Source organism: Anser anser, assembly GCF_964211835.1.
Source record: "Anser anser genome assembly, chromosome: 1".
Taxonomy (NCBI): Eukaryota; Metazoa; Chordata; class Aves; order Anseriformes; family Anatidae; genus Anser; species Anser anser.
In genome coordinates, this window is record NC_139720.1 from 8,244,854 (window position 1) to 8,272,001 (window position 27,148).

The 27,148-nt window shown below is 37.0% G+C and overlaps 1 long non-coding RNA gene across 1 annotated transcript; it reads right to left on the reverse strand.

The window, feature by feature from the left end:
• Nucleotides 1–1,462: 1,462 nt before the first annotated feature.
• On the reverse strand, nucleotides 1,463–23,714 carry LOC310892864. The gene is made up of 3 exons (XR_014578529.1): nucleotides 23,558–23,714; nucleotides 4,135–4,261; nucleotides 1,463–3,013 (listed from the first exon to the last, which is right to left on the reverse strand). It is a non-coding gene; the product is annotated as an uncharacterized lncRNA (long non-coding RNA).
• Nucleotides 23,715–27,148: the final 3,434 nt, after the last annotated feature.

Below are 27,148 nucleotides of genomic sequence, written 5' to 3' on the forward strand. Positions count from 1 at the left end.
AAGCACAGAAAATTAAAGAACTGGGGTTAGCACCCTGCTGAAAGAGCAAGTGCTTTGCTGCTCAATCAAGTGTTTGGAACAAAATGAAGGAAAGGGAGATTTATCTTCCCCCAAATTATCTCTGTTTCCTACATACACTACCAGAAAGTATTTTGTGAGCAGTAAACTCTAAACACAACAGCAAAATAAGAAACAGAAGAGCACATCCCATTATGTGGAATTAAGCAGGAAAGGGCGAAGCAGCAATTGTATCCTCAGTCTTCCCATATTTCTCTCCAGCTGCAAACAAGCAGACAGCTCTTAAGATATTCTTTCTTCCTCCTCCCTCTTTCCAGCAGTGGCATTCCCCAAGGCAAGAAGTTACACTGCCTCATATACAAGGAGACTATGCTGTGCCCTTAACCTTTTCCCTCCCACCTCCAGGAGATTTGTCGTGCTGGCTGTGCCCTTTCTCACACTGAGAATGTTTTCCTCAGGACATCAGTATCTATTAATTTGTTTGAATGAAAGTGTGCTCTTATTTTCTCAAAGACATGTCCTGCTGCTGGAAACTGCTGTGCTAGCTGCACTGAAGAGACATTTGGTGGGCAAAGAAACAGGTGGGAGCCAAATGATACAGTGCCAGCCAGGCATCTTTCCTCAGCTAGCAGCAACAAAGCAGTCTGACAGTGGGAAAAGACAACATCCAACACCCCATAACCCTCCAGCCCATGTTGATTGCCAATCTTCATCTTGCAATTGATCAATCACACTTACAGCTCACACCTGCACGTCAGCGTTCTCTCTCTAGAAAGGATCTATTTTGCTTTCCAAAATGTGAAAGGTTCTGCTAACACCATGTTTCTTGAGCCAGCAACAAGGAACCAAGCTTTCTCCTTTTCTGGAATGAAATGTGTCTACATCAGTGTTTTAGTTTCAATACACTCATTGTGCTTCAGCAACTGGTAGGTGTTCAGTCCACAGGAACAGATGGGAACTAATCCCAGATGCTGTCCCCAAAAATGACTCTACAGTAATGGAAGGTCTGCAGCATTTAAAGTTTCACCCTACAAATCTCTTCTGCATACTACACTACTTAGTGCCATAGAGAGACACTTCTTCCTGCCTGCCTTTCTGCCTTCCTGTCTTCCTTTTCTGCTGGCCTGCCTTAAGAGGTAAATGTGTTAAAATTTGTGTTATCCCCAAAATATGTCCCTCATAACCCCAATGCACTCTTGGAGGTATCCAGTACAAGATTATCCTGCTATTCATAGGGAGCTCTCTCCAAAACCTCTGCCCCTTTCACCAGGGGTGTATCCAGCTCATGGACAGAACTGAGATCACCAAAATACCTCCGAATCACAAGAAGAAGGTGCTTGGAGGTGTAATGTTAAATGAGCTGACAAGGCCAAAACAAAACCAAAAAAGTAAAATGTATCAAAATGTCACAACACTTTTCAACACTTTTTTGTTCTTGCTGTTTTCTATTTATTTATTTATTTATTTATTTAAGTTTCACAAAAGAATAATGCTAAAAGCTCTGCCAAAATTTAATCAGGAACACCACTCCATCATCAACACTGGCACAAATTTGGAGAAAGACCATAAATTTAAACTGAAAAAAAAGAAGTTTAACCAAATTTATTTATTTATTTATGTGGTGATTAAACTTGCACTGCAATTTAAACTTGTGTTTATTAAACTTTACAACCCTTAATATTTTATGACTAAGATTACCCATGGATAATTCGTTCTTAAAATTGTTTTCCTGCTGAGGACTAGGGACAGTGAAGTTACCTCATAAATGTCAAAGGAAATTTATATGGGCCAGAAAACATATAACTCAACTCTTTAACCTTATCTCCAAGCCTCTAATTACTAATCAGCTAATTACAGTTTCCTCACAAAAATGAGCTAAAAAGAATGGTGTTAAAGAGAAAAAAGTCTGAAATAATGGGCTATAAAGAGAGTCATGTAAAAACCCTATACTGGTGTGTAGATCTGGTTTTTGTAGGAGCTATAAATTTTGTTTCTAGAACTCATAAGCATGTGCATGTTAGGACAAAAAATAGATCTGGTCAAAATGTTTGTGAAAAACTCACTCCTACAATCCCCACTGAAAGAAAACTTCTGCATAGATAATGGATCTGTCTGTAGGAGAGGGAAAACCAGAGGTTTAATGTGGGATTCACCAAATCTAATTTCAGCTCTTTGAAAAGTGTTTAAACTAAAGCAGTCCTCTTGGCTCTCTTTACACTGAGTAGAGAGAGGGAGAAGGATCTCTAGAGAGTGATTCATCTTCTGTCTTTTACTCATTTGTCTTATACTGCTACGAGTTGCCTTCAAGAAGTGTCTACATCTTTCCACTGATTGGTGAGGAAATACAGATTAGAAGAAAAGGCTTAGAAGAAAAGTTTTGGCTATGGAAGGACAAGTGTGCTCAATCCCAAATGTCAGTGTCGATTGGTGTCACCCAGCGAGAGTGAAAGGCAGTGGCTTGTTTTGTCTCTGAGGAGAGTCTAGGACACGACCCAGAATACATTTTTCTATGACTCTCATGATATAGAACATTTTTCTCTGAAAAATGCAGTCATATGTTCTTGTCAAATAATTATCTTATGAACGTGTAAAAAGAAACTCTGAAGAATGCAAATACATTGGACACTGTGGGTTTTTGTTGTTGTTGTTGTTGTCTTTTCCCCTTAACTCAGTCACTTCATTATTTACCGCAATTGGTAAAGCTAAATCCACAGTGGAAACATTCAATCCTACGATGTGTTATGGATTTCCAGCAGTGAACTATTAGGTGTTTTGCAATTAACACAGCATGAAAGAACCATCACGTCTATAGATCTGTGAGTTCACACTTTGCTCTAATGAGGCCCAAGATAAATTGTTCCAGTTTCGGAGTATTGGCTACTAAATTGACCCTGGTCCACAGCTCACTTCAGGCTTCTGTAATTCCAATAATCTTGTATTATGTGCAGCTCTACCAACCGCAAATGTTGAAGACTCACTCACATTACTCCAGGAGCTAAATGCAGAAGGAAAACAAGATATACTCAGGTTTATATTTTTCCTCACTTTTTTTTTTCCCTGTTCAATATAACATTTGCACCTATGTACAATGATATTTCCTCCAGAGATAAAATAAGGCAGAATTTGACCCAGTGTCTTAACTGTAAATACTGTTGGTGTTATCCTTATTAACAGATGACAGCATGTCTCCTCCATGTGCAAAATGCAAAGCAAGGAGGGGTGAAGGGAGAGAAACAACTCCATTTATGTCTACACAACATTTAGTAAACCTCGTCTGTAGAGGAGTCTGACAGTTCTCTCTCTATTCTGGATCGATTTGTACACATTCTTTATTAGAGGCATCACATGAATGAGGCTGCTGATTGTTGCTGTCAACACCCAGGAGATGCTGGAAGGCTGGATGTAACAAAAGAATGAATGAGGATATTTCTCTGCACATCAGCATTTCACAAGGCTTACCTCAGTGACTGCACTCTGTGAAATGTTGGTGCTCATGTTGGGTATGTAGCATAATGTGCAAAATCCCTGTGGTGGTGCACTCTCCCTGTTCCTCCCCTCCCTCCCCCCCCCCCCCCCCCGGACATTTTGCCCATAACCCTGCTTGGGCAATTACCATTGGTGACAACCATGATGAATGCATCTGGTCATGATAGCCAAACTGGGCTCAAGGTGGACTCGGGGAAGGTAGGTCCAAGGGCTAACAGAGCATGTACCAATCAAATATGGCTGGTGTGCAAATCACAGAATCACAGAATTGTAGGGGTTGGAAGGGACCTCAAGCGATCATCAGGTCCAACCCCCCTGCCAAAGCAGGTTCCCTAGAACAGGCTGCCCAGGTAGGCATCCAGACGGGCCTTGAATGTCTCCAGAGAAGGAGACTTCACAACCTCCCTGGGCAGTCTGTCCCAGGGCTCCGTCACCCTCACCGCGAAGAAGTTCTTTCGCATGTTGGGGCGGAACTTCCTGGGCTCCATTTTGTGCCATTGCCTCTTGTCCTGTCCCCACAAACCACTGAAAAGAGGTTGGCCAAATCCCTCTGTCTCCCACACCTCAGGTATTTGTAAACATTATCTTAATGTAATGTAATCAAATGTAATTAGTAATTAATCATCTTACCCCATAAATAGGGGACAGCCCAGAGCTCATTGAGCAGTCCTGTACTGCAGCAGGCTGCATGCCAGAATCTTCTCCTTGTGCAGGGATGCCTCTCAAGGTTACTCCTCAATGTCAAGAGATTCCTTACCTGCAATAGATACTCAGTAAGTGACTAACAGCTAGCTTGTTGAAGCTTTGCAAGTAATTTGCTAAGCATGCTGAAATCTTGTAATCTTAGCTAAGTGATGTAAAGGGCTGATTGTGCATATTAGGCATAAACTGTTAAGTCTGGAATTGGCGTAGGATCTGGTCATATGCAGATTCCTTGGATTTTGGACGGAAAAAGGGACTCCATCCTGGACCTCGTGACTCAATGTGAGGGTCTCCCTGATGCTTTTAGTTTGATCTTCTCCTCTATGCAGTAAATAATCAAGTGACCTTGCCATCATGAATCTTGTTAATGTCACATTTACTATTAGAACGTTATTAAGTCAGTCTTATTCAGTATTAAGCTTTGCTAAATCACTGTTTTCATCAATAAACATACTGCTGCTTCTCTCTTGTGAGTGAAGTGCATAATTCCTTTTGTGGCAATCTCCCAGCCAGAAATCTCCCTTAACAGGTATAGGATGGGACCCTGAGAATTTTGGAGAACATTGGTCATGAATTTCGCTAATCCTATGAAGCAGCTGAATATAGATGGAATCTCCAATAGTGACCATGATAAAAAATGAAGTAATCCTACATGAGTTTCTAGTTCTGATTAGGACATATGAACTGTAAGTATCATTCACATGTCATGAAATGTAAGTCATGATTGACCTAGTGGTCTGCTTGTGCTCTCCAAACTGCCCTAGGAGCTCTTCAATGGGATATAGCATGATCTATAACACTATCACGAGCTGGAGAGCTTCTTGGACATAAGCCAAATCCTGTGTTGTACTGTGAAAGTCCCATCAGTGCTATACTGGTGGGTTTTGGTCATATCAGGAAAAAAGTTGAAGTGCTGGAGGAAGGGAATGGTGGGTCAGTCCATCACTGGACTTTGACACCTACTCCTTAGTAAGTCTCTCTTTAGAACCACTTGTAGGGGTGCTGAAAGCAGCCTCGCCCCTCTGGCCCAGCTGCTGGGGCTCAGGGTGCCCCTACCCCAAGGACCATAGGGAGAGGTCCCCAGCAGTTTGTGGAGCGTCTAAAGCAAGACCCACCCTGGTCCAGAGCAAGTAATATATAGTTAGGCCACCTCTAGCAGATATTTACTTTAAGATCTCCAAGAAAGTTAATTCTGCAACTTGTCTAGGTAATCTGTTCTAGTGCTTCCTTACACTTTTAGTTAGAAAGTATTTCCTAGTATCTAATCTAAATCTTTGTCACTGCAAATTAAACCAATTACTTCTTCTCTGACTCCTACTGAACTCTCTGAACATTTGATCACTCCATTCTTAACACCCTTTGCTGTTACCAAAAAACAACAAACAAACAAACAAAAAAAACAACAACTACTGGAAGATTGTTATCATGTTTTCCTCTAATCTTTTCTAGATTAAATAGGCCCAGTTCTTTAAAAATCTTGCTTTAGGATTTGCTTCTTCAACCTCTCATATTCTTCCAGTCTCATTCAGATGTTCTAATGTCTGTCACACCCTTTCTTAAACTCTAATTCCTTACAAGAACAACATTTGCATCAAATACAAGTCTTCTAATAATACATCCCACATTGCAATATTCCATTTTAAAATTTTGTTTCCTAATCTGTTTGTTATTTCCTGTGTTCCTTCAGGTTTGATACTGCCTTGTGGCAGCACAGTCATTTTTATTTCTGTGCTGGATTTCCTTCTCTCATATGTAGCATCTTTCATTTCTTATTAAATTTCATTTGCTGATTTCAAACCAATTCCCCTGTTTACTGAGATAAGTTTGTATGATGTCATCTGAAAATACTTTTTCAGAGATCAAATGTCTTTGCGTACCTCTGTGAAACTTCACTGACCTTCACTGATAAGGATTCTTTTCTAGGACTTTTTTTTACTGAGATTCTGGATCAGGCCCAGGTAGCAAGTCATTGCATGGTCAGTTATATACCAATATGCTGCAAAATTGTTTCAAGTATATGTACTGGTACTTTCTGTTTGAGGGAAACAGGATGAAGAGAAACAACTCATAAATAACTAGACTGGCATATTTGCTCTGGAAGAATGTCTAAATTTCCATTTCAATCAATATATAAAAATGAACTTATGAACAAAACATCTATTGTCCACACGTATTTTTTTTTTCCCCACATTTCTGACATACAACAATCCTCCACTAATTGCTCAGGTTTTTTTAGACTTGCCCCAGTGGTCTCTCACACATAGTTCTAATAATTTATTTTTTTTCTTGTAGTCTTTTTTCTTCTCCCTGCAATTATCTATTTAGACTAATGGGTACTCAAAAGTGAATTATTTTCTAAACCAATGGAGCTCAATAGGGGTGACTCAACATTATGCTAATTTAGCTCTTGTATTCTTTTATATTTTGTACAGGTCCATTCAGGTTAAAGAGTGAAGTACAGAAGCTTTTTGTTGCAATGTTTACCTGAGTTTTCCCTTTTTATTGAAATATAACAGTTGATACTTTTGTTTAATGAAGGCTTAACTAGAGGTGATATTTGATGTTGGTTCCGCAAAACTTGAAAGCTGTCATAGATACAAATTAATATTAGGGTTCTGGGTGAGAGAGAAACGAAATAAAATAATGGTAACAAATAAAGGATAAAAAAGGGAGAAAATCTGTATCACACACTACAGGGTTTTCTCCAGATTGATGATAAAACCAAAAAGCACTTTGAAGATGGGAAATTGCAAATGCCGAAACTGTGTCTTCGTATCTCCAATATGTGTCACCACATGCTTCAAATGAATGTGACTGATAGAAGTGTTACCAGAAAACTGTGGCCAAGAATCAAAAAGGGACTGCTAAATTTTTAAATGTGTGATTCTTTTTCATGTCATTGAGGCAAGAAATGTATTTTCATCTTCCTGTTTTTTTTTTTTTTCCCTTTTTTTTTTTTTTTGTCTCTTCCCATGGCTTTTGAAACTCTTCCATACACATAGTGCTGTGGAGGCAAGCTTAACCTTTGTTTTTTTGTTTTTGTTTTTCAATCGTTCTCAAATATCTAATGAGGAAAGGAGAGCAATATGTGTCTTCTCTTAAATGTCAAAAAGTCAGAAGTTGTCGTCTCCACATGACATCTTAGTTTTCTGAAGGCATAGGGAGGTTTTCTTCTGAATGTTCTTCTAGGAGATCTGTGCAAAAATGGTTAATTTAAACGCAATAAGAAATACCTACTCTGATAATGGAGGACAGACAGTTTTGAGAACTTTGATGGTTACAAATTTGGCTGATGATTTTAAGGTGCTTTCTAAAAGATCTTGCTTTTCAGAAAATTCATTAACAAAATAAAAGAATCCACTTTCAGAAGGCTTAAATTAAAAATGCAAAATCTGAGCATTGCAAAACTGAAGCTGTGTTCAAAATCGTTCCTCTAGATACAAGCTTCCAGTCATGCCTCATCTGTTGCCAAAGTCCTAAGGCACATAATACCTTTGATCAAAATCACTGTTCATGGGATGACTTTCCATTGATGCCATCCCTGGTTTCTTATCAGCTGAACCATTTTTCCAAGAAATCCATCAACAGAATGACAGTCAGCATAAGCTTTTTGTCAGGCTAAAATGAGGGAAATAAGTATCGAACAGAAAATTCATCCAAATTTGTATTTAAATTGATTTAGATTAATTAAATTGTTTTATTTTGATCTATTTTGACTTGTTTCATGCTAGTGACAGAGCCAAAGTTTGTGTTAAAGTGTGTATCACATATTCAGAAATCCTTATAGTGTAAATATAAGTGATTGTTGATTGAATAATCTATTTTTTATGAAGTAGAAGATTCTACTGGTCTAAATGAAGATAGTCTCTGTTACAGTGAGCCACCTGAGCAATCAAAGAATCAAATGCTAAAGTTATGAGTAGGAAGCTGCAGGAGTAAGTCAGCAATGCAAAGTAGAATTACACATGTAAATTAAAGTGCAAGGAGAATTTTTCAGTTTCTAAGTCAAATATTTCAGGATAAAAATGGTGAGAAAGAAATCAGATCTGCTCAAATCCCAGTTTCTGAATTGATTTGTGAATCCAGAGGCTTGATTCTCATTTTAGGTCACTGAAACTTAGGGAACTGAAGGGAAAAACACAATTCTCATCATCTGTGCATCCTAACACCTAGAAATGGGGAATCCAGGCTCCCCTGTAATGTTTCACAATTATTCGGATAGCTTTTCTGTACGCAAGGCCAATTACATGTTACTGCAGAGGGTTTATACCTTTGACAAGAGGGGAGAGATGACAGGTATGAGGTGAAAGACAGCTGACTCAGGACAGGATGTCAGGTATTCTATCCAACTGGAATTTAGCACACCATTCTATAAGTGGACACCTGGAACATGTATGGTATCAACAATCCTCTAGACAATTAATTGAAATAGTCTTAATTTGGTCCCAAGTGGCTACAGTGTTTATAACACTCTCTTCAGTCACATAGGTGTCAAATAACTTTGAATCATATTTGGTCAATGGCATGTCCAGTACTGTTTTTGGCCATAATAATTAACTATAGCTAAACATATAGGAATCTACGTTCTGGTGGATTAATCTTCATTTCTAGTTCTATTTTTCAGACAGTATTTATTTTGTCTCAGTCAGCAATAAAATCAAAAGTTGCTTAACGAAAGAACAATAGTGATTTTTAAAAGACATTTTAAAGAAGACAGTTGTAGACATATCTATTTACCCTGGAGTCTTTTTATATTAGTGTAGCCTTTGCACAGAGAGTCTCAGTGACATTTATTTTAAATCACCTTTATATCAGTTAGATGTAAAATGATCATTACATCTGAGGCTTTCCCTGTGCAAGAAAAACATAAATGTAATTTACTTTCTCAAATGTTTTTTATTATGTCCGTTTAGAATTATTTTGATAAAACAGTCCTGGAGGCAGTCATAGTCGCAATTGCTTGCAGGAGACTTTGTTATCTCAACTACCGTGAAGCAGACTAAATTTTCATAATATGATGATTTATTCTGTCCCTGATCTGGGTAAGGCCTACGCTGTTTTGCTACCCATTAAATGAAGAGAACATCTTCCCATGTCTAGATGGTGCAGCAATAGCTTTGAAAATTCCTGATTTGGAGTACTCATACTATTTATCTTTGCAACAGATATTTGCTGAATTTCTGTGATCGCTAACCTCTTTCTCTGAATTTCCAGAATCTCAAAGACGACTTTCCATTGAGCAGGTGAATGGGTTGCAGTCTGTTGGATTTATTTTAAGAGTACTCTAATTGAGGGAATGACACAAAATGAAGTAAAGATTAGCAAAGAACAGGTTACAGTGGCTTGGAGGAGTATGCAGAGAGAAAATTTGAACCACAAAGTGGCAGCACTTATGCATCAAGAGGCGAAAGAAACGTAGGACAAATACCTTGTATGGGTGGGAGGTGTCTGGAAGCTCTTGTGAATGATGGTAGACAGCATATGGTATGTGGGTGTCTACTGTGATCTGCTTACTCCAGCAACACACGAACTGTACCTAGACTCAAAGTCGTATTTCCTCATAGCTATAGTTTTTCTACTTGCTCTTTATTTTTATGCTTCATGCTCTCCTGAAATGTAACATTTGAAATACTTTATCGTCTGTTCTGAGAATTTTATTCCTAGAACAAGATCAAGAAAACAGAGGGAATTCCAAGAGGAGTAAGAGAAACAGTTATGGAACTAATCTGCAGTGAAAGAAAATTCACGCAATAGATAACAATAGCTAACTAACTGTGATAGCTGTGATAGCTGTTCATTTCCCAGAGAAATTTCAACACGTGTCCTTAGAAAAAGGCCTAATCATACTTATCTGTTAGGAGACATTCTGATTTGTGTAATAGCATGCTTGGGTACTTGCCAAGTGCTAGATAGGGGACAGAAGAAGGGCCACAAACTCTTGATTTTTAGAGCTTAGAAAAGGGGCAGAGCAAAGATAAAATGTTAGTTTAAAATTCAAATGTTCAAGATTCATCAAAAAAAGAAAAAAAATGAAAAAAATAGTTTAGGAAAAAGCCTTCGATTTTGTACATGGAAATGGTGTCTGAAAAACTGCAGCCAGATGAAATGCATCCATATAAAATAAACCTTCAACTCCAAATCTGCAGCAGAAGAGTTTTCAGTTAGCTCTCACTCCCATATTTGTTTAGGCCAATGAATCCGATGGATATTTACCCTGATGTCACTGAGATCACATTTTGAAGACAATGGTAGGATTGAAAAGGAGATTAGATCACAGTTTGGCTTACTGAACTTCTGTTTTCAGTGATATTGTATCAGAGTGAAAGGTCCACTGTTGGAAACCAAAGTAAATCTGGGTGAATTTCTGTGATAGCAAACTTGTTTTCTATTTGTATAATGAGAAAACTTGGCAGACCTGGCAGAACTCAGTTTTTATAGACTTAATATCTAGAGTAGGTACTAAAATCTAGGACCTAATAAATGTCATTGTTCAAATTTTTCTTGCTGAGACTTTTAGGTGCATGCACTTAGAAGTCATTAGTGAACTGACATGTTTCAGTTTAAGAGTATTCCAGTAGAAACAAAGAAATCTTCATGAAGTAAGGAGCACCACATCTCAGAACATTAAGTCACAGCAAGATGTTTTGATTTAGGTATTCAAATCTTGAAGTGCTCATAAAGCTCTCAACAGATGGCTTTAATTCTAACTTAACACTAGGTTCCCATTTAGAAAGATTTAGGAAAAAAAAAAAAAATGAAAGAAAGAAAAAAAAAGATTAGTTTCAAGGGATTCATTATTATTTCAGGTGATACAGCTAACACCAAGATATAGCAAGAAAATGTCTCCCTTATTCTGAATTTATACATGAAAGTTCCACTAGTTTGCTGAGGGTACTTAAGTTGCACTTGCAACTACACAAAGCAAAAGACAGTAGGATTGTTCTACTGATCCTTCCAAAATGTGCTTTCACTACCAGTCCATTTCTAAGCCTTTCCTTTAGCTGTTCTGCAAATCTTAAGTTCAGCTGGTGCCTATCAAACCAAGACTGACATTTCTAGACAAAACTTACCAAAGCTCTCATTTAGCACTGTCATTATATATTAGAAGACGAACTTTAATTTGTCAGGTAGTAAACCTGTTTAGAAAGATAATAACATAATGCATATGGAAAATAAGTTTTGTTAAATGATGTGCCTGATCTCATGACCATACATTGTGTTAGCTCTGGGTGCTTTGTTCCTTTATAAAGTTTTAACTACCCAATAGATGCTGCCTGTGGCTTGGCAGGTTGTGCATATTGATGTGTAGGACATTTGGATGTCAAAAACAATTAGCTGTGACAATCAGCCAGTCAGCAGTCTTGAACACCTTCCAGCTTTGCTCCATTTATGGTCATCCGTAAATAAAGCAGTGTTCTTAAAGCTGTGTTTTCATTTATTTTTTTCTGCCAGCTAGTGCCAGGCAACTTAATGGAGCTTCCCAACATTGCTCCCTTATGGAAATAGTTTGAATCAACATTGTATTCTTTTTCCCCTCAGCATAAAACATTGCTTGTTTGTTTCATATCCATTTTGCTTCATGAGCAAAACAGCATCATGGTAAAAAGTAGAGGCCCTTGTAATCATAACTTTCACATACTTGGATTTGTTAGTTTTTCTGTTTAAATAAATATATATATATATATATTTAAATAGGGAAGGAGGGAGAAGGTCTGCTTCTACTGCTGCTGGTCCTCAGTTCACTCAGAAGACCAGTGATCCTCAAACAAATGTTGTAGCCTTCGAACTTTTGAAGTGAAATGCGCTTCAATCTGGTGCTTAGGACTTCAACTGGGATTTGGGCATAGTCTTTTTCCTAATAGCAAATTAACCCTTTCCTCCGCGTCACTTATCTTTTACAGGTGGGTTCAGAATGCATGTGTTTAATTGTTAATTGTTATATATTCTTAAAGAATTTGTAAATTGTGTGCTTCTTTTCTTCCACTTGTCCCTGGAGTTAAGAATATGCTTATTCGTTTTTGTATTTGGAGACTTAATTCTCTTAATTAATGGTAGGGAAGATACAGCAAAGCAAGGTAATGTTAGGCTTCCCAGGAAAGGTGAGTCTGCCTTGTCCTCCCTGCCCCAAATTTCTGGTTCCTTGCTGGGGGAAAGGTTCAGAAGTGCGAGGCCCCAAGGGGAGACCGTTTAGCTGGGAAATACCATGAAATACTGTTCTTTTTGGTGTTGATTCAGAGGGGCTTCACTTTTTTTTGGTGGCTCAGCAGGAAGAATCACTTCACCCCAATGCAAGGGAAAGGAAGGAGTATGAATTTAAGTTGGACAAGGAAGGTGGGGAGATCAAGGTCACAAGTAGCTGAATAGTGTTGTGATTAGGACCAAAGATACTCCTTGGAGAAAAACTAACAACTATGTTGACTGGTTATGTAGTTCTTGGGCACTTAGGCCTGGTAAATGGTTTATCTTCATCAAGAGATGTGGAAAAAGGACCAAAATTCAGCAGACTGCTGGCTGTTTCTGAAAATAAACCTGGTTTCTTCCTGCCACAGCTGTCCCAGCTTCTCTCCCTGCTTCATATCCTCAGCAGAGGGAACAGCACTTTTATACAACATTGTTTAACTGTATGTCAGGAAGACTTTCGTCCCCCTCTTCTATTGTTTCCATTTCTGTCAGAAAAAATGACATTTTCCATCCTTAAGGATGAATGTTGTTGAAAGAATCTTGACAGCTGCAACCAAAAAAGAAGGGAAAAAACAAACAGAAAAACATACCTAAAGACCTTACAGAAAATGTACGGGGCTGTGGGAGAGAAGTCCTATAGCTCAGGCTCACACTTTGCCTTTCACATGTGCACATATGACTTTAGGCACTTTCCTTCTCATATGACTTTAGGCAAATTACTTAATCTCTCCAGTTCTGTACCTGTATGGGCTCAGCAAATATCATTTCAATGTAAGGATAGACAGCATCTAATATTCTTATTACTGCTGCTCTACTGTTACAGTTTAGGTTAAGTTATCATTATAAGGATTTAATGGCATTTAACACAAAATCACTTTTATATACAAGTTACATTTAATCCAAGAAAACAAATGGAAGGAGAAAATATCTGTGAATTTTCAGCTTTTCTGGACAAAGAATTTTATTAGCTGTTTCCTTGGTAACATTTTGCAAGAAACCTTTAAAGATAATTTTGCATTTGGGAGTAGAGAATCTTGAAATAAGACAAAGGCTTTTGAGAAGTCTTAATACAAAGGCACAATGCATCCCAAGAAAGTATTCATGATGTAGCTTTTATGTCTAAATCTCCTAGGAAAAAATATTCTACAAAGAAAGGCACAGCATGAGAGCAAAGATGGTCAGATGAATTACACAGATAGCAACATCAAAGCAGCTAGGTTCTGTTTTTTTTTTTCTTTCTTCCCCCCGCCCCGGGACACTGCACTTCTCCAGTGGGAGAAGCTGGGGCAAGAGGGAATGCTTTGACTTGCTTCACAGGAACATTTTCTAATTAGATTAGATATGTCATGAGAGATGATAAAGGGCAATTTGTAGAAGGAGATGATGCAATTAACAACCTTGTATAGAAGGCAGAAATAGTCAGTAAATATTTCTGTTCCATAATTGGAAACAGACAAGAATAAAGTACAACAAAAAGATGATGACATACCTTTCAGTTCACATAACAACATCTTCTAAGGATAAAGGTTGAGGAATTTTCATGGCCTAGATGACTTACACATCACAGTTGAAACTGTTGATGAACATTTGGACAAATCCTGAGGAAAACCCAGATGAAGCCCAGAAGAGTGACAATGATCTATAAGTATTTGAAAAGGATATTTGGTTAACAATATTGCTATATTTTCTGTCCAAGGGGAAAGAAATGGGTTTTCATTAGTGAAGATCAAAGGCCTGACATATAAGTAATGTCAATGTATTTTATGGTTTAAATATATATATATATATGTATTTTTTTGAGGAGATTACAGTTTTGTTGTCAAAGATATCTGAATTATTCAAGTCATTATTAATTGTTACATTACTTAAACTTTTGTAAGGATTTAGGACCGTGTGGCATTCCAATTAAAATATAGCACCATGCATTACCAGGAAAGAGCTGATGGATGGTATAACTGACAAATGTTAAGGAGTTGTTATTCATGGGGAATTTTCATTATAGCTTTTTCTAGTAGGAACCTTCAGAGATGCAAAATGCACCTGATACTATTCAACATTTTTATTGGTAATCTGGCAGTAAATACATCATCATTGTCAATGAAATAAATATGTGGTTGGCACAAAGACTGGAGGAACAGCAAAAAATGATGAAGTGGAGTAGTGATATAGAATGACCAGGACTGCCTGATGAATCAGTTTATTCAATCAAGACACCTTTTCTGTTCAGATAAATGCAAAATTTTGTCTATGTAAGTAAAAGGAACAAAGGTGCCTACAACAGAAGAAGAGTCCAGAAAGTAATATTTTTTGAAAGGTTTAGGGAGCAACTAGGATGAGAATCACTGGATGCTCCAGTGGTTTCCTACATCAGAAAAGACTCATGTCAAGTCTTGTATATAGCAGCAGTTGAAATAAAAAATACATCCTTCTATAGGACAAATAAAAAGTATCTCCTTCTATAGAACTATGGAAATGGATATTATCATACTACACATATTTTTAGAGTCTACAATTTAAAAAGAATATTCCAAAATTAGAAAATAAATCTATTGTATTTTTCAAGATTCTGAGGAATATGAATTTCTGTGAACCATACTGTTTTGTTTTTGTTTTTCAGTCTAGCAGGGAAAGGCCCAGTGAGAAGGCTAGATGCTAAAGGTCATTAAGATGGGAAAGACAGTGTTTTAATTCAGTGATTAATCAGTAATTAAATGAGAATGCTCTTGAGGAAATAATAATAATAATAATGAGGAAAAAAAAAAACTGCAGTGGATTATTTTTTTCCAGATTTCATCTTATCAGAGTTCTTTGGTGAGGATGTCTTTTGGTCACAAGCATGGTTAAATACATGAAGGAATAATACTAAGCATCTTCAATATCTGTGATATGAAAAAGTTCAGACTGGAGGATGAAATAATGGTGCCGCCTATGGAAAGAGATGGTTATAGGAAGATGAGACAGACATTCCTGACAAAAGGCCAAGATCTTTGGATCAGATCTTGTCCGTGTCAGCTGTCATCTCAGTTTGATTAGTTTTAGGCTTGTAGCAAGATTTAAGTCTGAGTAGCGGGGCAATCATTCTCAGTGGCCTATCATTGGCATTAATGTGTGACTTCCATATGACTATGTATAAGAACATAGATATAATAGGAGTTACACTTGCAGAAAGTGTATATTACAAGTTCCACCCTCTCTACCCATTCTGTCAAGATGAGAGCTGTTGGTAGCAGAGCTTTATAGCTATACCAACTGATGATTTTCTCTGTAGAGGTACTGGGTTAAATCCCAGCTACAACAGCCAGCAGAGCAGCTATCACAACAGCAGTTCCTATGTTGGTAACCAGACAATTTTCTCTACAGAACTCCTGAGTATATATTTTATGTACTACTGCTAAAAATATCAACTTAATTCCTTCTTTAGTAACCTCTTCCAGAGATCATGCATCAAATTCGTATGCATCGTATTGCATAAATAATTATCTTACAAGGAAATTTAGTTTGGTGTAAAAATAAAATGTCAATCCAATTTTTCTTTTGCAAAAATGTCCTTATGCCAAGACAAAATGAATCCTTGACCATATGGCCATAAATGAAACAGAAAATATGTGATATAACGGTGCTATGTTAGCAAACTATTCTAATTGATTTATTTTTCTTAGCAACTACATTGCTAGAACACAGCTATGCTTAAACTGCCACCAGCTCTGCCTAACAGCTTCTATTTTAAACAGCGGGCAATGAATGTGAAGAATTTTTCATATTGTCACAGCTGATGAATTAAGACTTTATGTTTCTAATACTGCCTAAAAATACATAACTTTAAAAAAGTGTTTTCATTCTGAAATAAATGTAAATATTTGTTTGAGACTAGTTACTAGCACATAAGACTGAGGTGATAAAAAGCAAAGATAAACAATTCCTTTTTTATTTTTCAACTTTCCCTGAATTTCTAAGCTTATCTAAGTCTCATATTTCAGATTTTCCTAATATTTTTATTTCAAAGCTGTTGGGGTATGTGTGCTGGCATGCCCCACCACAAGAGATAAAATATGGACATAGTGGCAAAAATGCAAACGAGCAGAAAAAAAGGAAGAGACAAATGAAAGTAACCCAACAGAAGGCTTTGCTTTCGAATCACTGAGAGGAAATTTGTGAGGCAGTTGGCCTCTAGAGTTTGTACTACAGTTTGTCTTTTTCAAGCCTTTCTTAGGAAAGCAAAGATGAAAATCTCGGCCATTTCATATTAGCATCCATTGTTTATAAAATCACAGAGATTTCTCCTTAAAATAAGAAACAAAATTTTACAGGTTCCATCAGAGCAAAAACTAACTCAGAGTATAATAGTGCAATTTTTGCTATCCCAGAAGTTTGGTTTAAAATAATTGGGAAGTCAGACATTATTTTGCTTTTGGTACTTGTGGAGGAGAGAGAGTGACGTGTCACTAACTCATCACCCTATCCAAGTACTTCTCTCTGCTGTTAGTGTCCAACTTTATAATCTTGATCTACAGAGCATAGTTACCCACTGGGCTTGAAGGGTAATTAGCCAACAATGTAAGCACTTAGTCTGTGCCCCAACTCCATCATAAAACAGCTCTCAGCAAATGAGATGCAAATGTGGATTATGACAAAAATGACTGCTTTGCTGAGTACAGCCATCATCCAATGCCTATAAAAGTTAGTCCCTATGGACTTTGATCAAGCACTTCCACCCCTGGCAATTTTATTATGGCTGGATTATGCTGCTCCCATTTCCTATTGTGAGCTTTGCTTACTAGAAGGTTAGGAAATTTTTGACGGACTCCTGATGGAAATGTTAAGGCATATATTCCCATGCACCTTTTATTAATTAATAGAATCATAGAATTATAGAATCATAGAATGGTTTGAGTTGGAAGGGACCTTAAAGATCATCTTATTCCAACACCCATGCCAGGGCCACCTCCCACTAGACCAGGTTGCCCAAAGCCCCATCCAACCTGGCCTTGAACATTTCCAGGGATGGGACAGCCACAACTTCTCTTGGCAGCCTGTGCCAGTGCCTCACCACCCTCACAGTAAAGAATGTCTTCCTAATATCTAAACCTACCCTCTTTCAGTTTAAAGACATTATTCCTTGTTCTATCACTACGCTCCCTGACAAAGAGTTCTTCACCAGCTTTCCTGTAGGCCTTTTTTACGTTCTTGAAGGCTGCTATAAGGTCACCCTGCAGTCTTCTCTTTTCCACGCTGAACAACCCCAACTCCCTCAGCCTGTCTTCATAGGAGAGATGCTCCAGCCCTCTGATCATCCTTGTGACCCTCCTAATCAACATGATGTGAATGATATTCCTCAGGAGCTGGCACTGAGGGTACAGTGCCAACTCATCTGGATAAGTCTCCGAACCTCCTGTTACTTTGCAATTAGCCTGGCTTTTTGAATAGGATGGTGGACTACAGGTCTTTAGAGGCCCTTCCTAACTTATTCACAGAGTCAGACTTTCCATTTGAGAAGTCACCCAGGTTGATCAAACCTGACTGTTCTTCGTAAATCCACGATAGCTGTTACCAGTCACATCATTGTCTTTCATACACCTTTCATAAATCATTCTTTCGCCACAGTGATATTGTGCCCTTTTGATTCTCTTCATTCTATCTCCAAAGATTTTATGTGGTCCAAAATTTGACAACCTCATCACAAGAAGAATAACACATTCAATATTTCTTCAGATTTTGTAAATAATTTTTCAAGTATTTGCTTTTTATGTATAAGTGTTTTTAAATATTTATTTAGGACAGAACATGGCTACATATTAATCAGAATGACCTATTAATCAGTGCAACTTGTTAATATAGAGTTAGAATTTAGCAAGCCATAAAGAAATATTTGACAATATGGAATCTAGGTTTAAATGTGTTTTAGGTATATTTGAATTCTCAGCCAAAATTTTGTGTATTAATTAAGCACAAAAAATTTACATTATACTTTCTTTTTCCATTTTTACTAAGACTTTCTAAGACACCATGAACAATTAAGATTTTTAATCTGCCTTTTTTTTTTCAGACTGGGACATTATAAAGTTAGCACCCTGATCGACTTTCACTGTTCAGAAAGCAATCTGATTCTTAGACGTTCGGCAGTTTACTTCCAAAAATGTTGTCTTTAATTTCTGTGTCTCAGTCAGTTAATTGCCGCTGATTCATAAGGAGGAGACTGAAACTAGTAATGATTTTCATATAGCTTACTGAACAGCCTGCAGACAGTAGTTACATCTTTGTACCAAGGAAAACCTAGGCCAGATATTAGATGTGTAACTTAGCAGTGAAAGGCTCCCTATTTCATTAGTAATCTGCAGCATCTTTCAGTTCCCTGTGCTAGTTCATTAGCAAAATACTAGAAATTACAAGGATGATACGTAGTGCAGGAGAGAAGAACGCTATAAAAGGCAATATTTAGAAAGTGAGAAGTGGAAGTGCTCATGGCTAAGTATTTGTATAAAAACTCTTGAAGATGAGAGGAATAGAAGCATTCATTTATTTTTATTTTTTTTTTTTTTAAATTCACTGGTGTGTTGCATATTCTAATTGAAACTTGTGGAGCAGAAAGCTGATCTTGCAGTAATGTTTGTGGATACAATTATGGAAATCCTTTGAGCATGATTAAATTATACAGTGTCTGGCTATGGAAGTCATTTTGATACTTATGTCTGAAGTAGAGTTAATGGCAATGCATGAGGTGGCACCTTCCTGAATAATCTACTTAGGAAGGATGCAATGTGTAAAAGTTTGCAAATAATTAGCAAGTTTTTGTAGTGATAAATACTAACCACAAAAAAGTCAATTCTGCATGGTCTATCATCCAAAGACATGTGATGTGAGGTCACTGTTGAAAGATCACTCAGAAGCAATGATCAATACAAATTGTATGATAGAAAAGAAGAAATGACATGTATTTACACTAATTAGAATTTGAAGAGTTTTTAGTCAATCGTTAATTGTTCCTTTCAGGACTTTTGCTGCATTTATGTGCATAGGTTTTGAATCTTGGTATCGTTATTTGTTTCAGATATTACAATTTATTGACCACTTTGATTTTGTTGATTTTGTTCTTGTTGTTTATTTTAAAGAGATTGTTGATTTCTTTTTGTAGCTAAAGAGTGTTTTAATCTGTTTTCTGTTATGAACATCTGGGTAAGTGTTCAAAAGCCCAGAAATTGTTGTTAAAAAACAAATCTTGAGAACAGGAGAAGAATATTTTTTTTACACAGAAAAATGAACTTGGAAACTAATATCAAGGTTTTTTTTTTTTTTTGTGTGTGTTTCCTGTGAAGAAATCTGTTCTATCCAGAATATTAAAATGTAAACACCTAAAGGATTCAATTTTTATGGAAAATTGTATAACTCCAGCGTAATGTTGGTTTTCTGTTCAGTACTTGAGCTCCTAAAATTCATAGAAAAATCATCAGACTAAATTCTGTTTTCCCACAAAACAAATAGATTCTACCTGCTTCCTCACTAGTAAAGACATGAATTTTAAGGTTATTTTCAGTTTGACCATCTCCATAACTTAAGGCTAGGTTTCACCCAGAGACTGCTGTGATCACCCTGAAAACTTCTAGTGCATTGAGAACTCCAGTTCTCATTTGAAAAGAGAAAAGACCATGGTTTAAATACTCCGAATGAAAGAGCAATTTCTATACCCATTTGTAAACAGTTCAAATGATTAAGTATCCTCTTGCTAAAAAATTGCATTTTATTTCCAATTTGAAGTTTTGGCTTTCAGCCACTGGGTCTTGTTATTATAGATGAAAGAGCCCTCTGATATCCAACACTGCTCCCTGCATAGGTAGAATGTTCCCCATGTTGTCCATATTAATCTGATTCTTTGCTGCTCATGTATTATCTTTCATCTGTTTCTTTACCTGTCAATTTTCAAAACATATGCTAGTTTCAATATCTTGGCTGTTTCTGTAGCTGAGATGCCATGAAGTAGCCTGAGAGGACTTGAAAAATACCTACAGCTGGATGAATTATTGCTGATGGAAAAAAATATATCTACATCTTTGAAGGATGTCTTATATGTTGGACTATAATTTTCTGGCAACTTTCACCACAAAGGTTTCATATTTGCTCTAATATATGACTGAAATACCTTGAAACACTGTCTTATATGCCTGGCTTCCAAAACAGAATATGAAAGTCCTGAGGTAAGCACATTGGCTCTGAAAAATCTGGCCTAATTTCCAGCTATGTCCCCATGATTCCTACTAGCTTACATGCCCTGGCTGTGCAGAGCCAGCCAAGACGAAACCCAAGGCAGAGGGATTTACATGCAATCCAGGAAATGTCCCGGTGCCTGGGAAAAGTTAGCCACTTCTGAGAACACTGTGATATATAGCAGATATATATATATATATATATAATATATCCTGATATATATATATATATAGCAGCCCTGATAACTCACCGTATAACTGCTTGACATAGAAGTGTGTCTGAAATCCCTCCCCTCCTTTGCAGTTCGGACACATGGCTCAGAGCTGATGTAAAATGGACAGACAAATTCAATATCCATTATCCAGAACCCTCCACTGTTAAGAAGTCTAAACAGACTCTTCCCAAGAACTCAGAAGAGATTGCTGGAGAGACACTATTTTGTCTAAAACATCCTTGTGCTTTTATGCTTTTGTGTACCATGTGAGGGAAAAAACAACAACAACAATTCTCATCAAATTCATATGTGCCACCTTCAAATGTGTCTAAAATTGCTGGGATGAAAACACAGGGGTGAGGTTCTTCACATTAAAGGTGTGCAACAGCATCTAGAAGTCTCTCTCTCACAGGTCCAAATTCAGTCCTTCTTCCTAAAAATCTTCCGAATTTCTATATAACAAGAAATTACAGTCACATTTAGTTCTCTTTTTGTTGCCTTTTTTTTAAGGTGACTATCTGAGCTATGATTTTTCCCCCAAACACAAGAAGACTCTAGTTTATTCAAAAAAATAATAAAAATTCCTAAAAACTGTCAAATCAAAATAAAACACAATATTGTCTTCATACTTGCATTACAAATTGATAAAACATTTGCCTTATTTTTATGTTAAACATTTCTGCACTGGGAAAAGCTTGTTTTAGAAAATAATGGATAGAACAGTGAAAAGAGTGGGGTGTCAGAAGGTTTGAAGCTGTTTGGAAACGGGAGAAAGATTCAGATGGTTGGTTACTCTAAGATTTTCCAAGGAGTTTTTGTCAGATGAAACTGAAAATAAAAGCTAAACTTGAATGCATTGTTTCTTGGTTAAACTTAGATAGATTACTGCAAAATGCAAAGGCTTCCCCAGAGGCTGCAGTATGGTTTGGTTGCTTATGTGGGAGTATTAAAATTATTTACACCTGAAAGATGATATTGGAGAATTGAATAGTGTCTCATTAGTTCCACCCAGTTCAAGTTCTTCCCAGACTTTTCCTTATCCCTGTCACTGGCCATATTGAATATCCTTCTAACTGTGAGAGGATTAAGTTGAGGAATCTGGCTCAGATAAAGCTCAGATGTAAAGCTGGTGGATGATGGGGTTCTTCAGAGAAAACTGAAGTCAGGGTTTGCACGTCCATAGTGACTTCAAAGAGATGCAGGGAAATAAAGACAAAACAAAAACCCAGCAGATTTGAATTTCCTCCAATTGATTTGATGATTTCATATGCGTCTCTGATTATAGACTTTGAAGCTGGTCAATGAGGCAGTGAGAAACAGAAAACTTTACAAGCTAAATAATTGAAAAAATTAAGAGTGAAGAAAGATGTTCTCTGACTGTCAGGATGCTAGGGCCCATAAACAACAACAAAACCCACATGGTTCTCTAAGTAATCTTGAAAACATATGACCAGACAACTCCAGACAACTTAGTTCTTCTATAGGGAACAAAATAAGCAGCAATATTATCAGAATAACACAACATTCAGGATCTGGCCTCAAACAGCATAACATGAACTGAGAGCTTTTCTGAGGATTTGGGGGAATTTGGCTGTAGCTGCAGTTGCTTAACACTTCCAAATTTGGCTCTGAATTCCTGTAAGAGTCATTTAACAGAACTGAGTATTGGATCCAATTTTCTGAATGAATATCCAATTTTCTGAATGAATATCCATAGGACCATTCTTCTTACCAAGCTGAGATGTTTTACTGATAAACGACACACTGAAGACGCCTTGTGTCAGAGGCTGTATCCAATATGCCATTGTCATAAAAAAGTGAAGGAAAATATCACAATAAAATTAGAGAAAAATGTCAAACCTGCTTGCTAAAATTCACAGATGGAAAAGGGTAATTATTAGTGAATACTTGTCTTCCAGCAAAATGATTGGGGGGAATGGAAGGAATCTAAGCAAATAAATATGCACAGCATTCCTGAAGGAGAAATGAATAGAGATCCTATTATATTATTATTTTTGCACAGCTTGGAAACTTCACTATAAAAACTGCAGGGAATATAAATACGCTGCATGCGTGCAGAACTTTGTTGGACTTTTTATGCACTACATGCATGAAATACCCTGAGATTACGATAAAATACTTATTATTTAGCAGATCAAGCTGTTTGAGTTAGCTGTGATTTCTATAATATTTCTTTTCGTTAGAAAAACTGCTATAATGTTGGTAAAGGCTGAATTGCTAGAGCAGCATATCCTTATATTTTTGAGTTTGCTAATATGTTTACAGGCCACAGTAACAGATCCCAGGTACCTAGGGATTTTGTCTGTCTCATGACTTTTCCTGTAACAGCTTGGATTAGACAAGGCTCCATAATCACTAGTTTTGAAACATTTATCTAGATGACAGAAAACTACTAACGTTCTTTGAAAGAGAGAAAGTACAAGCAAAAATTGTTTTATAAACACCCTACTTAGGAGGCTTAACACATTTTAGTTTTAAAAGTTATCCCTAGATATTTGCATCTTCCCCTTGTTCCAGCTAGCAATTCATAGAAAGCTAATAAATAAAAAATATTTACATTAAATACCAAAGCACATTTATGTCAAGAGATGATATAATTCAAAGACCATACTGTGTCTATGATCCAACAAAGAGATTCACACATTTTGGGTGCCATCCTCAAGTTGCACCTCAAACTGACACTCAAATTAAGAATAGTCAAAATCAGCCACCTTTTCTGAGAAGGTTGAGCTCAATTACCTTGATAGCGAGCATGATGCATGCAGTCAGTGGACTTTCTCATTCTACCCTAAAAATACTCTTTTTTTGTGAAGCAGAATGACAATTTTAATTAAAAAAAACAGTGTAAGAAGTTGCATTTATGTCTTCCCTTAAGCACTTCTTTCTAGATCCCAGTTCAAAGATAGGAAATGAAAGAGTACCCATGGATGATGTAGCAGCTCTATTTAAAACTTAAACATCAACAGAATTGAAAGCAGGTGTGCTGTCCTTAACCAATCCTTACTCTAAGCTGTGGGTGATTCTTCCTGATATGTGATTTGATTCTTTAGATAGAGCAGGGAATATATATCAAAACTGCAACTCCATTTGCAACTTCATTTTAGTGGCTGTGTATCTTGTGTCACAGGTTTTAAATACATGCATTTACCTTGGCTTTAACATGCATATAGAAGTCTAGGGGGACTAAACTGAAATTGTTTAAAAGGACCAAATAGTAAAAATAGAACAATGACAAAATAATAACTCCTTGACTCTGCCACCACTTCTTCCTATGGGCACCCAGACTTTCACGCACTCAGAGTCTACTGAACCTCCTACACATCTCAGTGGCCGTGAAGAAACCTGAAGGCTCCATGAAAGAAGGGCTGGGTCCCAAGGTCTCACCATAGAGTGGCCAAGCCATGACCTTTTTACTTGGAGGGATGCGTGCAAGGGATTCAATAGCTTAGCAACATGGGAGCAGAGATCATGGTGAATTTTACTCCAAAGGAAGTCAGTGATGAGGGTTCTTTTTCTGTCTTTTTGTTGAGATATTAAAATTTCTCTCAGAGTAAACAATACGTTTGATAAATTTCCACTGACTGATACTAAGCTCTGGGAAAGGACATGCTTATTTTGCCAAAATTGCTTCTGGATTAGGATGTTGCATACCCATTGCTAGGGACATGCCCTACTGCAGAAAACATTAAAATTTAATGATATTGGTGGCTGCAATATTATTTCTGAAAGAAAATTGCCTTATTAGGATATTTAGCCTTCCTGGATCTTTAGAGAATCATTAAATAAAGGAATTCACTATTAACGCAATGAAAAGGAATTAATGAAAAAGCAAAGTTATCAGAAAGGTCTAAAAGCAAAATTTTACGAGTTAATAATGTTTCAGGTATTAAAATGTCCAACCCTGCAAACAATCAAAAGAAATAGCTTTGCAGGATCAAAAAATCATGCAGAGTCTACCACAATGATTTATTCATTAAAGATGAGGGAAATTATTTTCCATTACTCCAAAGACTAACCTCACAGTGAAAAATAAATTGGCATTTATAATGCTTCAGCTCTAGCAAGGAATGGGAAAGATATCTGTGACTTGCAAACAAAAGATTTATTTTCATTAAAAATAAAAAAATAATAAAAAAAGCAACTCAATTTACTTTCCTGAATGTCCTTTTATATTTTTTAAGATTTTCATACAACTATCCAGCTGTGTAATAGCAAAATGATAATCTAATCATTTAGGATAATCTAAAATACTCTAATAGAAAACTTTGTAATTAATTCAGTGTTTTGAATGGTTATTCTCAGCTGCATGTAGATTTTCCTTTCTTATTTGACTGCAAGGTCCTAGTAGATGGATTTGAGCTTAAACCTTCATTTTCATCACTGGTTGGTAATTTCAAATGATACAGCTAAAGGCCAAGGGATGTCCCTTTTACCTCCAAATGCTCTTGAAAATTCTTGGAAGAATCACTGCATAGTCTCATGTCTGCCTGTGGGGAGCTTGTGAGGTTAATGAATGTTGGGACTGTCAAGAATGGAAAAAATATAGAACTTCCTTCAACCAGTCTGGTGAAAGATACCAAATACATCTCTATGGGTATCCTCCGTTACCTTAGTTCAGTTGCCTATACTTAGGCTTTTATCATTTAAGATATTCCAGGTTGTTCAGGTATCTGTGCAAGACTGGCAAGTGCAACACGGGATTTAAAGAACACCAGAACTCTTCTCTGCTCTGTCTGAATGGAAAGTGGGCATCTGGGGCAGCTATTTTGGGGTAATGCAGTCCCATCTCTGAGTCTTCAGATATGAGGTAGGTGTCTAAGCTCCTGCTGTAGTTGGAGGTGCTCTAGTCTGAACAGTCAATGGAGACTGGTGAGCCATTTGGCTGACCTGCCACTAGGTCTTTGGTCTACTACAGCTGCCACTTCTGGAGGACACGTTTCCTATAGCTCCTGTATTGTGTGTGCAAACTCAGTGTGAGCAAGGTTCAGATGAAATATTAGAATAATTTATTTCTAGAATCGGGATGGTCAACAGTAGAACAGGTTGCTGACAGGTGGTGTAGTCTCCACGCACAGAGTTTTTCATGACCCAGTTGGATAATTAACTTTGAACAACCTGATCAGGCCTCATAGATGACCCTGCTTTGAACAGAAGGTTGCACCAGATACCCGCTGAGGTCTCTTCAGCCCATGAATTATCGTATGATCGTATGATCCTTGGGTACTGTAGAGTACCTCAGACAACACTGAGTGCTGACCTTATGGCAACTACATTGAGCCCTTGACCTCCTCTGTCTATAACTGGAGCTTAAACTCCCAGAACACATGTAGACTTACATAACAACAGCAAAATTTGGTATTCTAACCAGGACGTGATGGGTCCCACTTTCTACATGGCAGTAGTGGATAAATGGATGCACAGATAACATGGATTAAGAGGAGGATATGTAGTTTTTCAACTTTTCAGTGTGTTTATGCATGTGAACTTGTATTCGTGAGTATGAAAAGCAGTATGCAAAGATGCTGGAAAATACTATGCCTGCTTTTCTCTGTCTTTTGAAAAAAAAACCACAACATCAGTCTTTGATTGTCTTCTGTGTAATCAGTTTTCTGCTAGTTGAGTCTCAGGGTAGACTAGAACATAATAGTGGTTGTGTTGTTGTTTAATCAGAGGGTGAGTAAACTTCTTGGGTTAAAACAACATCAAGGAATGCTTTACAGTAAAGATTTAAAGCTCACAAGTTCTGATTCTCCTTGAAGAGAAGATGTAAAAATGCTGAATATTATTATTGCAAAGTAATTTACTCTAATTATTAGGGATAGGGGGGAAAGGGACTGTACTATATCTTTGATATAAAGAGATTGCCTTCAGAAAAAGAGACTAAAGAGATTGCCTTCAGAAAAGCTGTGATTGTTCTTCACGTCAAGTTTTTAATTCAGAAAATCAGGAAGAGACGTGATTTTAAAAGCTTTCATTTTGAATCTGTTTTCTGGTATGTACAGAAAAGAATAAAGTGCTTTTTAAGCAGTTTGCCTGACGCATAAACAAAAGAGCTCTGAATGTCTGTGTTGATGTTGAACTCTCTACATTCGTGCCCTTCCTGCACTCAACTACAACTTAAGATAAATTTGGAAATTATGCAGCCAAAGCTTTCTTTTCCTTTGGTTGATCAACTTCATGCCTGGATTACTGAGTTGCATACAATAAATAATAAAAAAATCTGTGGATAAAATTGTGTCATTCCTGAGAGGTATAAAGGAAGTATAAGAAAAGCAATATACTTTAGAAACTGTCTTCACAACACTCCTTCACAACACACACAGTCATATT